At 42.0% G+C, this 13,655-nt stretch overlaps 1 protein-coding gene across 2 annotated transcripts in view; it reads left to right on the top strand.

Annotated features, from left to right (window-relative positions):
- The first annotated feature begins 232 nt into the window (after window positions 1–232).
- Window positions 233–13,655, top strand: part of VSNL1 (visinin like 1) — a 101,335-nt gene continuing 87,912 nt past the window's right edge. The window contains exon 1 of one of the 2 annotated variants that reach the window (XM_013052935.2): window positions 233–357. The gene's annotated coding sequence lies outside the window, so the exon portion shown is untranslated. Of the gene's footprint in view, window positions 358–1,993; window positions 2,346–13,655 lie in introns of those variants that run through there. The other variant, XM_004745826.3, reaches the window with a different exon arrangement.

Raw genomic sequence — 13,655 nt, 5'->3', positions numbered from 1 at the left:
AGCCGTTTCCACGGCCTTCCAGAACTGCCTTCTGACCCCACCCCATCCCAAGAAACAGAACGAATCCGCCGACCAGCCCCGCTGCGCACTGCGCACTGCGGCCCGGGAGCGCGGAGCTGGCGCCCGCCAGACTCTCACTGTGCTCGGCGTGCCGCAGCGCGCCCGGGCGCGCGCCCTGTTCCGCGCGAGTCCGCGCTCCGGGTTTCCGAGGTCGCCAGCATCCCCGCGAAAGAGCCCCGCCGGGAGGGGACTTCTGCGAGCTCCGTCCCGGGAGTCCCGAGAGCGCTTCCCCGCTCTGCGCCACCTTCCCGAGGCGTCTGTTCGGGAAAGCACGTTCCTGGGCTCCGGGCCGACCAGGTTAGCTTTGAGCGTCAGGCTGCGGCTTCGGTGTCACTCCGGGGGTCTTCACCGAACATAAGCATTTTCCAGTGCCAGAGACTGGTGGGGTGGAGGTTCTCCTGGTGTTGGTTAAAGTATCCTCAAGTTCTTCCAACCTGGACTCCCCGACTTGGTAGGTAGGAGTAGCTCCCTCCTGGCAACGGAGATTTGTCCGTCTGGAGACCTTCTGCCATGGGAGATGCTCTTGGTGTCCTCAGAACCAGAAAGGTTTATTAACACTGCAGTTCTCCTGAACGTGCTAGGGTGTGCGGAATTGTAAAGGTGTCTACTTAAAGAGAACCTAGACCTTCACTGTGCCCCCCACCCCAGAACTCCTCTCCCTAGAAAATAGAACTCCCATCTGAATGAAATCTGAGGGTGGGCTTTTGTTCACTGAATTTATACCCCAAATAGTGGCTAATAGTAAGTAGTTGGTTAATGCATAATTGTTGAATGAATGAATGTGCAAACATACACACTTGAAGAAGCTGATTGGGTTGGGAACATCTGGGAATTCTTGTTTTCCTGGTAGGGAAGCGACCAAACATTTACTGGGCACTGCTCCTTGCCAAGTCTTCTAGGCTTTGGCAGGACAGTGGGGAGAGGGGGAGGGTAGCAAACACAGGCGTCCTTAACCGACACAAAAGGGGGCTTTATAATATCACGTAGTCCAAGCTCTCAACCCTGTATTCCAAGGATGGGTTGTTTCCTCTCATCCATCTCCTACCCCCTCACCCTGCGGAGAGTATTAAAATATGTATGTGTGTGTGTATATATATATATATATATATATATATATATGGAGTTCCCGCGGGAACTGCGAGCCCCTCCAACAGAGCATATATACACACACACACACATATATATAAATAATATATTATATCTTTATTGATTGATTTTATATATTTATTTATTGATATTATTATAAATATAAAAAATTAAATATTTATTATATATATTTATTTACTAACTGCACACTGCAGGCGCTGGTTAAATGTTCCTTGATGGTTAGCATGATTTGCCCAAGGTCACACAGGGCAAGAAACTTCGGACCCAGCTTCCTTCCAACATACATTTCTCCAGCCTCTCTGGACAGGACGGTCCTGGGCACTGGGGTACGAGAAGGCCCGTCTCCCCCTACTCCCAGGTTAAGACCCTTGGATGAAATGGCCCAAGAGAAGTGGCCTCCATAACCACTCCTTCACAGGGAGCCGGGTACATATGCTCAGAGCTAGCTGGGGATACAATTTCATCTAGAGAATAGGATTTCTGCAGTTTTCTCCGTCACCTTCCAACCTGACAAGAGGTGGGCCGAGGGCCCTCTAGGGCTGGGAGCCCTGGGAATAGAAGGCTCCAAGTGTCCCATCTCTGGCCTTCGCCTTCCTCATCAGACTTCACAAGGGCGGGGTGTGGTGAGCCCAACGGGCTCTCCCTACCGCCTGCCCAGGTGCAGGCTGCTCCGGTAGTCTGGCTCTCTTTTCCTAGGTACTTTCCTTTTGAGTTTCTGCTAAAATCTGGAGACATGGAATCCACCCGCGGGAACTCCGAGCCCCTCCAACTGAGCATGCGCCAATGCCAGGCTGCTTTTGGTCACCAACTCCAGAGCTCTCCAAGCTGGGGCTGCGGAGCTGGAGGAGGAGGGAGGAGGGGAAGGGGAGGGGGTGCCTCGAGACTCGGCGGCTCGCGCGCCTGCGCATCCAGCTCCAGGGACCCTAGGTTTTCTATGGGATTCCCAATCTGCAGCAGAGACTTACCCGAGCTTGTTGCGGCGGCGGCTGGGCTTGCGAGGCGCGATCCAAGAGGGATTTAAGCAGCCTAGAGCTCCAGAGCCAAAAAGAAAAAAAGAAAAAAAGCGCGAGAGAACCGCGCAGAGAGACGGCTTAACCGTTTACCTGAATTAGACATATATATAAAGAACTGTTGAGTTTTATCATTTTCGTTAAGTGACCGTGCGCAGCGCTATAACTGTAAGTGGAAAATGCAATCTTCGTTGCTTTTCTGCATGTGTAGTACAGCCAATTGTCTGAGAGATGCTTTGGCTATTGTCATATACTTTGCGTAGATGCCTCTGAATGCATGGTGGCGATTGCTTTGGTTAACGCTGGCCATCTGAATGTGTTGCCTGTCAACGGGGGGATCTTTTGGGATAATGGGGGTGGGGGAAGGGGGAGTGTTTATATGCGGCGTGTCTGGGGGACTATCTTAGACTGGATTTAAGATAGGTAAAACAGAGGTGGTTTTTAGTGTAAGCCTAAACAGATTTCCTTACACGGATTTAAGTAGCTAATTGAGCGATTGTGAAGTTTTCCGGTTGCTGATAAAACTATTGAGCGGTTGCAGTCAAGTACCAACCTGTCATCCGTGGGGCTGGGGCACCATTTTTCTCACCGTGGAAGAGCAGTGAAGGTGTTTGCTAAGTGAAACTGAGTAGACGAGATGCGGTGTGGAAATCAGCGTTGGTTTCCGAGCGGGATGTTCGTGTTCAGAACCACCGAGCGAGGCGCAAAAGAAGCACATTTCCTAGTATTTATTTAGAAACGAGAAGATAATTTTTCGGTTTTGATTTTTCGTCATGACGGTGAATGGGCAAAAAGGGAAGGATGTACAATCACATAGTCAGCCGTTTTCGACAGAGCCTGAGTCTCAGAGCCTCTGAATGGGAACTGTCAGAGCCAAACTAGTTACCTGCCTTTTCATCCCGTGTTCACATTCTGGTATACAGGGTTGAGAAATGTAAGTCCAGATGTGTTAAATTTGGTAGTGTTTCTTTAAAGGAGAAAAGGTCGTTTTGTGTTTTGAGTTAGAATGGGTTGTTCCTTGCCCAGAAGCTGAAGCGGGGTCTTTGCAAGGTCAAACCCCCTTTGGAAACCAGGGGCACTGGTGAATGTGGCTGAGGGTTGGAGGAAATGGTGAGGCTGGGTACTAGTGCTGAGCGCTGCACAGATCAGTGCTCTGTGAGATGGGGGAGTGGGAATCCATTTTTCTAGAGTTGTGCTCCTGCCCATATTTTGGAGACTAAAATGAAATGGAAATGCTAGTGGGTGTAGAAAACACAAGTGGATACTATCTGTGTGTCACCTCTCACTTGAAGACAAGAGGAGGGAAGGAGTTATATCTCTACATATTAATTTTTTTAAAAAATTAAAGGGATTTCAGGTTGAGGCAAATTAAAAAGGAAACTCTTGTGAAAACATATTTTATCCCCACTATCATCTGAACTGCTTACATGTGTGTGGTAGTGGGGGGGGGTGTCCTGTATCACTGTATACTTGACGCGTAAGTGCACTCTCATGAAGCTGGGGTGTTTAATAACTCCAGAAAATGCTGCACTGAAGCAGTTGGCAGAATGGCATGAGGTAGGCAGACAAGAGAAGAGCATGGCCAGTGTGAGTTGGATATCCATGGAAAAAGCAGATTCAATTTCTGTAATGACATACATTTTCCTTTAAATAAGGCAGTTCATTTTTTAGCCCTTTGGCCCTTTCGGCAGTCCAAATATTTCCAACACCTCAAAGGGATTTGTAATTTACAGTGGATAAAATTTGAAATAAAAAATTCGAGAATGTTCTCTCCTTGGAAACCCAAAATGTAAATACTGGTTCTTCCTTTCCTTACTTAGGGCAGAAGGATCAATCTCTTGTCATAATTGAGCCATTCTCCTGGTCATCACTGAGAGTTGGGATCTGCTTCATGAATGGTGCAGGTGTTGTTACACTGCATTGATAAATGGGTAGTGCAGGAGGAATGGGGAATCTGGCACTAAAACTGAGAGATGTTTAGTATCAGATACCCTGGCTTGTAGGCTGACAGAGTCACATCAGGCAGAGACCTTCAAAAGCATCTAGTCCAGACCCCTTATTTTACAGATGGGGAAACTGAGACCCCGCACCACGGAGCTTAGAAGAATCAATTAACTTCTAGTCTATGAAATAAACAATTACTGAGTAATGGGGATAGAAATGTTCCCTTCTCCCTACACTTTGAGCATCCTCAGTGACATTGCTGAAGTCTTTAAATAAACAATTGTCTGGTCCCCAGCACATCTTTCAAGAGAATCCCAGGGATTCCTTTTCACACTATATCATTTCTCCTTTCTTGTAAGGTTGCTTTCTATCTCTTTCCTATTGTCCCTCCCCTCCAACATACCCACCTTATTCAATGTTTAACGTGGCCTTCCTGGCCTCCTCTGCAAGTCAGTAAATTTGTTTGGAATCCTTGGATTTTTTTTTTTTTTTTTGAGAGAACTGAGCTGTTTGAGCATTGGCCGGCCCCTCTCCATCTCCTCCATGCTCTCATCCTTAATGGACTCCAGCCCTCTAAGACACTGCAGGCACCATCCTCACTCCTCGGTCCATCCTGCATCTTCCAAAACTGCTGCAGCTGCAGGGCCTGCGACCTACCAGAGTGAGGCAGCTGCAGTGTGAACACACAATGGGTTCTGCCAGCTCTCCTCTGGCTCCTAGAAGGCAGAAGCCAAATCCAAGATGCCTAACGCTCCCCAGCCTTCATGGAAATCCTCCAGATGCAGCCACCTGCAGAGAAGGGGAGGGGTGGGGGGCAGGAAGACGGAAGGAAGAAGGCCGCAGCAGCTCAGCCTGAAGTGGGCGCTAGAGAGGACAGCAGTGTCGCTTGCAAAGGCTTTAGGGCTCGGAAAGTACTTGCACAGCTTCCTTCTCTGTTTTGCGGCACTGAGACTGCAAAGCAAGCAATCCTACCTGCCTACCTGGGCCTTCTTCTCGTTCCTTCTTTTTATTTTTATTTTTTTTTTCCCTCTCAATCTTTCGGCTTCTCCCTCATTTTCTCTCCCGAATGCCAAGACAGTAAAGCTCTAGGCCTTTTAAAGATAATCCAAGCCCTCCTGTTCCTTTTGAAACATGTAATCTCCCACACCCTCAGAAAGATAGCGCAACCACCACAGATGGCCCCTTCAGGGGAATGCCAGGAATTTCTACCTGTGAAAAGCTGAAGCATTAGGGAAGGCTTGAGGAAGACAGTCTGAGTCTTTTTTCATTTGAAAGAGGAGTTAAATACTCTTGGAAGTTTTTGAGGTAGCATGGAGGTGATTTCCTCAACATTCAAAAATTTACAAGTGTTTAAAAATTTTATTTATTTTAAGTAATTTCTACCTCCAGCATGGGGCTTGAACCTAGGACCCTGAGATCAAGAGTCACATGCTCTACTGACTGAGCCAGCCAGGGACCCCACCAATTAATAATTTAATTTAGCCCTTCCCTTCATGGTAAACCTTTGCCAAATTGGGTTGAGCTTTGTCTTGGGTAGAGTCTGTCTCTAACAAATGTCACCTGGTCTTACTATCCCATTCTGAAAATAGTCATGGCCAGACTGTTCTGAACACCAGGTAGCCTAGGCAGAGACTCGCAGTTGCTAAGTGCCCAGCTTTCATTTGCTATGCGGTGAATTTCATCTGTAATGGGATAACACGATGAGAAATGTTGTCCTGTGCAAGCTATAGATTTTCTGTCGGGGTTGCATATAGGTTTGGATTCCAAACATTGCTGAGGAGCTCCTTGGGGAGTTTCATAAAATGACAGTATAATGTCAATATCAAACAAGTAACCTAATTCAGGAGAGTAATACCTTTTAATGTCATTCTGGAGGTCTTTTTCGTTGTATTGAGTGTTACCTGTGCTCCTTAGATTAGTAAATATTTAGGAACATTGGACGGTTTTCTTAAAAAATGGGTCACATTCAGTTTAGTCTAAGGTTGAAATTAACAGTGTCCATCTCAATTACATTTAGTAGGTATAGATGCATCAATTTTCCAAAAGTATCAAATGGTACACAAATAAGTTAACAAATGGTATTTCTACTGTCCCAGTGGTTAATTCACGTAACTAATGGAGTAAAGGAATTGGATGGGATCCATATAAATTACTTAATCCATCCCTCCAACACATAAAAAGTGCAGTATATCAAGGAGCATTTTCATCTCAAAGACATATCTACAATATGATAGCACAGCCCACAAGGGCAGAGATTTCAATAACCCTTTTCATATTTCCATAAAATTTGTACAGTGTCTTTTTTTTTAATTTATTGGACAGAGAGAGATCACAAGTAGGCAGAGAGAGAGGAGGAAGCAGGTTCCCCACTGAGCAGAAAGCCCGATGCGGGGCTCCATCCCAGCACCCCAGGATCATGACCGGAGCCGAAGACAGAGGCTTAACCCACTCAGCCACCCAGGCACCCCTATACAATGTCTTTTATAGTAGATATTCTATAGTAGATATTAACATATGTCAAAGATATTTAATATTTATTCCAAGAATCAATTGTATGCACCTTGTTAATTACATCAAGAAATTAAATTATTTTGACTAAAAATAGGCACAATTTACATTACTTTCAATATTATTATGTTACTAAAAGGAAAAGTAGATTAAAGGTTATTATATAATTTATTCTCACTAAAAATATAAAAGCTCTATAATAACATCTTTAAGAGTTCATTTTAATCCATGAATATTTTTCTGTTTATCTCTCTCTTTTTTAAAAAGATTTATTTATTTATTTATTTGAGAGAGAGAGAGAGAGCACTCAAGTGGGTGGAGGGGCAGAGGGTGAGAGAGAATCCCAACCAGACTCCCCTTTGAGTGTGGAGTCCAACTATGTGTGTGTCTCTATCTTGTGGCTAGATCTCAGGACTCATAAAACCACTACCTGAACTAAAACCCCAAGTCAGATACCCAACTGACTGAGCCACACAGGCACTCCTCCTTCTATATCTTAATAAGTCAAAATATAAGTTATTTTTACCTAGTTACAAGAACTGATATTAACAGGTCAAGAAGGAAATCTAAACCTAGACTATGGTAGCTATGTGTACCATAGTATCTTGCACTATGGAATTATGGGTCTCCTGTGCTATGGAATTAGGTTAACATGTTCACACTATGAAGGGACCACAACGGTAGTCCTCATTTACAGTTTGTTTCTAAAGATAATTTATGCTCCCTTAAGTGAGTCAAAATAGTTTGAGTTTCTCCCAGCCTGGTTCATTGAGAACTTCTCAAATGGGGCTCCTGGGGGTGCTTCAGAAACTACTTAATGAATGAAACAGAAATGGAATAGCAAATTAGTCAGGAATCCTCACAGAGGTTTGACACTTTAATAATAAGGTGCCTGTGAATACATTAAGGAGATGTTCTATACCCTTACCAGCTAACTTAAAGCAAACAAGTTGGGTAATTTGTCATGATTCTTATGCTTTCTCTGGATTTCTCCACTGCCTTACTTCACTGTGCTTCTGGCACAGATGACCTGCTAGGTAACCACCAACTGTTTATTTTTTTTAAGACAATGCACTGCATTTATAACCATTTGTTGGATTATCTTCAGGTCAACAATCTATTTCCTTTTGTTCTAAATTACCCTTAAGACTTGGAGCACTCTCATTCACCAACTGGCCTTCAAGCTCAATATGTGTGATACAATAATTGCCGAACTTTTTATAGAAAGTAGGGCTCTCTTAATTAAAATGATTTCATTTTTATGAAGTATTACTCATAAAAGGCAAAGTGTTAACATATTGGTTAAATGTACTTGCAGTTATTACAGATCTATAGAGTGAATTTGGTTTTTCTTTATTCTTGCTCATATAAGGACTTTTCTGAAAATGGAAATCTTTCAGTTTAAATTTTTTTTTCTCTCCTTTGTTTGGATTTTATTTATTATCTCTGAGACTCTGAAAGACAATGAGCTTTTGAGGAGCTGAATGTAAATAGATTTTTGCAAATGATTAACATGTTAAATGTGCTTTGGAGCCAGGGTGGATTTTTTTTCTAACCCAAATAAATAGACCCTAATATTTTTGTTGTTTCATATTTTATTGCAATAGGAGATTCTTAAAATAGTAGACTGTGGTGTTACAGGAGTCCTTGGTATTTTATATTTTGTGTTGGTTTTATTAATTTGTGATTAATGTGTTTATTTCTGATTTTTTGAAACCCAATCCTAAATTATGAGTGAAATGTCTTATTGAAGGCTTATTAAGCATTACCAATAAAGTTAACATGCTTATTAATATATTTTATTTTAATGTACCAAATAGTGCCATGCAAGTGTGACTTTCAGTTAACAATTTCCATTTGTTGGAATCCTTTGGTAATTGGTGTTATGAGTTAATGGAAGACCATCAATTTTGTTTATTCCAGAAATTCACGAGTTTTGAAATTTATACTGAAGGCATTTGATGTTTATTTTCTTGCTAATATAGGAAATTCTATACAAAATAAAAATGAACTTGTGAAATCAGTTTAAATTCTATACAAAATTTTAGCTTTTCTTTTAAATGTTTATAAAGGTAATCTTTCCTCAAAGAGATGAAAATCATCCATTTAATCTTTACTCATTCTTAGTTTGTGAATGGGAGAATTCCTCAGCCCTCTCCAAGGTTTTAACTGGCTCAAAAGAAAGTAGGGTAGGAAATGTGTATCAGAGTTTTCAAGCTTGATACCCTTAGTTAAAACCCCAGTTCCACAGATTATTAGTTCAATGACCTTGTATAAGTGATTCAAACTCTCAGCCTCACTTTCCATTTAAAATAGTAATTCACAGGATTCTTGAACAGAAAACGAAAGACTACATATATAAAGACATAATGTTTATTTGTAAAAATGCAGTAAATGATAGTTACTATCATTCCTTTCCTCAGAGATCAAGTGTTCTGAAACCATTTTATTCTCTTGAGTTATAGTAGAACCCACATTCGCCATGAAACCTCTAAGGGAGGTGTCAAGCTATGGAAAGCAGTGAACATTCGACAGTGGCAGCCTACCTTGTAAAACAAGTGTCTAGGGAGTGAATGTGCCAAGCACAGTGTTGTCACTGTGCAATCTACATTAAATAATGTAGCCTTGATGGAATTGAAGCCTAGGAAAACAGATAAAAGCAATTCACTAAGTCAAGTGAAATAGAAAGGTGACCCGGATGCATAGAAAAGAGTTTCTGGAAGAAAAGCCTACACTGACACCTCAGACTAACGTTTTTCTCATTCTTTCTTTCAGTCCACCTCCTTGCCATTAGACCTTTTTTTTACTATCACCCCCCTGCCGTGTAATACCAGCATATAATTGGACCCAACAGAATAGGGAACTAAGAGCACATTTTTACATTTGTTAACTTATTGAATCTATTTTAAGTCCCTCTATTATTTTTCAAGGTACACTTGTCTCCCCTTATCTGTAGTTTCGCTCTACACAGGTACAGTTACCCCTGGTCAGCCCAGGTCTAGAAGCCGATGATCCTCCTGATAATTGGTCAGAAGACCAACAGTCAGCTAATGCTAAGTCACATGCCTTCAACAGTTACCCCCCTTCATCTCATTATGTAAGCATTTTATCACCTCCATCATCACAAGAAGAAGGATCCGTACAGTACCATGAGATATTTTGAGAGAAAGGGAAACCACATTCACATAACTTTTATGACAGTATATTGTTATAACTACTCTATTTTATTATTACTTACCCTTGTTAATCTCTTACTATGCCTAACTGATAAATGAAATTTCATTATGGGTATGTATGTATAGGAAAAACCATAGTATGTATAAGGTTCAGTCCTATCTGAAGTTTCAGGCATTCATTGGTGGTCTTGGAATGTATCTTTTGGGGATACAGGGAGTGCTACTGTAACTGAACAATGTGACCCTTGTCTTCCACTCAAGCCTCCAACGAATCATAGGACTTGAACAAAAACATTTCAAGAGCGCCCCTCCTTTTGATTTAAATATCATACTATCACACTTCTATTCTCTATTACCTTCCAAAAAAGGAATTTCTAATACTCTCCCCTCACCTCCCTTATAATTCAAACTAATTTCATGACTTACCTTTCAATGTCTGTCTGTGGGAGGACTTTTATGTGATCTATTCTTTCATTCTTTCCTCCCAGGGATGATAAGGAAGGTATATCTCCCAACCCTTCTTAACTACTGAGCTGAAAACTTGATTCCAACCCTTCTGCGTGCGCACACACACACACACACACACACACACACATCCAAAATGGCCTTCTTTTCTTTAGCTCTTCTAAGACCCATTTTTCTTCTCCTCAGCTTTTTCTCTCCTCTCCCCATATTTCCTGCTTCATTTACTAGGGAATTTCAGATAGATTTCTAACCTGTGGTTACAAAAGAACATCCTTTTCTCCCTTTGAAATCTATAAAAGTTATTCATACATTCTGAGGCTCTTTTGTGTAGTAAGAGTCTTGGATGATTCATAGAACTAGGTAGGAATTTTGGTCCTAATTAATTTGGGGGGGCTCATTTTCTCACTTGTGAAATGGGAATATATTTGCTTTATAGGGTTGTTGAAGACCATATATATGTGTATAGACAGGTATGCATACACACACACACACATACATATATATACATGCGCACATACCACCTAAAAGAGCTTAGCACAGAGTAGGTCACTCTCCTCCCACTCTGGACCTCTACCTCTCCTCCTGCCATTCTCCTCAGTCTGCATTTCATCGTTTATCTTAGTCTCCTGTTCTATGCTCTGCTCTTTCTAAGTGTATGTGTTCTCGTTTGCTGGTAGTTAAATAGTAGCTAATACCCACATATCCCAGGGAGCCTGGTGAGTATGGTCCTAGAAAAAGTTTCCTAACTGAGTCAGCGTACTAGCTTAGACCTGTGCTCTGCATCTGTTTGGGAAACTCTTCCATTTATTTCAGACATGCCTCCTGCTAAAGCTCCCCCAGCTTCCAATGACTAATGTTCAGTTAATGAACAACCCTTCCCACGCCAATGACTTATGGCATGCTTCATAAATAATGTCAGAGGACGTCTGCCAGTGTTTAATTGTCTCCTGCCCTTAATCCTCTCTTTCCTTCACCTTTTGCTCTGAGGTGCCTCCAGCACCTGTGACACATTCCCATGACAGCCTTACTTCACTTCTTTGGCCGAGTCTAATATTATCACTTAGTCCATCTTTTGTCCGTCAAATAAATGTCCATCAAATAACACCCAGTATATGGCAGAAGGGGAAGTGTTAGTGGCACATGCAATAAAGGTTGCAGAATACGTTGGAATCAGGATTAGCCTATCAGAGCCTTCATTGGTTGGGTGTCTGTGGAAGAGCACACTAATCACTGAAGCACATTGGCTAAGAGCAGAGAATGGTTCTCAAAGCAGAGATGAGGGAGTACTGCACACACACACACACACACACACACACACACATATACATACGTGTACAATAAGCTCAAGTACTGTCATCGATCATTTCACATTTTTAAGCAAGATATTTAAGAGCAAATAGTTTTAGAACAAATCAGTACTTAGGAAAAGGTATTAAAAGAAAGGCCTATTGAAAGTTTGCTCATTCTCAAGGAGGTGGCAGAGTTGAAAGGGAAAGTGGTTTAAATTTGTAGTAAGGACATTTTCAACTTTGTCTCTTTAAAGAAATATTTCAATGACCCTGATAGTTATTGCCCCTCGGAGAGTTTTGTGGAAACTTTTTTTGAGGGACATAATGCTCCCTCCATCCCACTTTCAGATATTCCTCGTGCACGTGCGAATTGAGTTTAGTGTTTCTCTTGTAGAGACTCTGGTAGCCGTTGAGATTTGTTTGGCCTTGTTTCCAAACTTTGCTCAGGAACTTTTGTTATATTATGCTGGTTACCGTCTCAGTGTCTTCTGAGGAACCCAGCTGGTAGAGCTGCTTTAGAAGGACATGAGTGGAACTACGTAATGGAATGCCTGTAAAACTGGGAGGCAGGGGTGCCTGGGTGGCTCAGTGGCTTAAAGCCTCTGCCTTCAGCTCAGGTCATGATCCTAGGGTCCTGGGATCCAGCCCTGCATAGGGCTCTCTGCTCAGCCGGGAGCCTACTTCTCCTCTCTCTCTGCCTGCCTCTCTACCTACTTGTGATCTCTGTCTGTCAAATAAATAAATAAATAAATCTTAAAAAAAAAAAAAAACAAAACAAAACTAGGAGGCATCACAGGTTATAGTCATCATTTATGTGAATTCCTAGAAAAATTACTTAAACTTTCCTGAGTTTTCATTTCTTCATGTGAAAATAAATATGGGTGTCCCTTTCTTAGGGTATAAAACACAAGCTATGAACAACATACTCTATACCTTATGATATTCAGGGGCTTTGCAACTCCTCACAGTGAATCCAGCAAGGAAAGGTAAAGAGGAGATGCTTTCTGAGGGGTGCAGTGTTTGGAAACATGCGTGGCACATTCCATCTCTCTGTGTGAAGGGCTCTGCCATGTTCTTTGTTTTACTTGTGTATTAACCCGTTCATTTTCACAACAATCCAATGAGATAGCTCCACTTTAGACCAGGAAATTGGCTCAAGGATTAGAGAATTTGCCTAAAGTCATGAGGTTTGTAAGGGATAGCTCTAAGATCAAAAACAGATCTGTGCCCTTTCTGCGTGCTTTACACTGTTGTTTTTGTATTCACTGTGTTGCTACTATCTATGTTATCAATGCATTCATTCTTTCAACAAATACCTGTTGCATATCTGTCATTTGCCTTGTACTCGCTATATGAGGTAAACTAAAATGGCCATAATCCCTGCACTCATTGAGCTCAGAGTACAGCTAGAGAAACATATATTAAACAAATAACCACAAAATAGCACAAAATTACAAATAAGATTGGGTACAATGGAAGAAAATACATGACACTATAAGAAAATGTGACAGGAAGACCCTATTCTGAGCTGTTGAAATAGATTCCAGGGAAATCCAGTGAGATCTAGATTTCTAACTCAACCTCCTGGGATTGCTACTAAGATGTGGTTATAGCTGCTGGGCCTTGAGAAGGAGATGACTACTGCATTTCTCTTTGAGAACAGGATGCTTAAACCTTGCTCCCAGGTTTAAGCATCTCCTACTTTATCCATGACTCACAAGGTCCCCAATAATGAGGACAACAACAAAGCTTTTGATGGCAGTACATCTCCAAGAGAACCATGCTGTGATGCATTGTTCACTAGGACAGTTTCCAGGCAGAGAAATCTGCAAGCACCTGTGTGTCCAGTGCTTTTGCCAAACCCTTGGCTGCTTTCAAGTGGTGTACATATTTGGGTCTTTAAACATGCTTAAATGTCTCTATAATTCCATTAAGTTAAACGTGGTTTTCATTTATTCAACAGGTGTTTATTGAACACTTACTATGTACCTTGAGGATATAAGACATTGTTTGTGCTCTCTCGGCACTCACATTTCAACAGTGGAGACCAATAATTGATGGTCTGATAAGAATCATCATGGGAGGGGGGCGTCTGG

This window comes from Mustela putorius, unplaced genomic scaffold (assembly GCF_011764305.1).
Source record: "Mustela putorius furo isolate JIRA1106 unplaced genomic scaffold, ASM1176430v1.1 tig00537284_pilon_pilon_pilon, whole genome shotgun sequence".
NCBI classification, from domain to species: Eukaryota; Metazoa; Chordata; class Mammalia; order Carnivora; family Mustelidae; genus Mustela; species Mustela putorius.
Note: the sequence above shows the minus strand (reverse complement) of the source record. Positions and strands in the feature narration are given on the sequence as shown.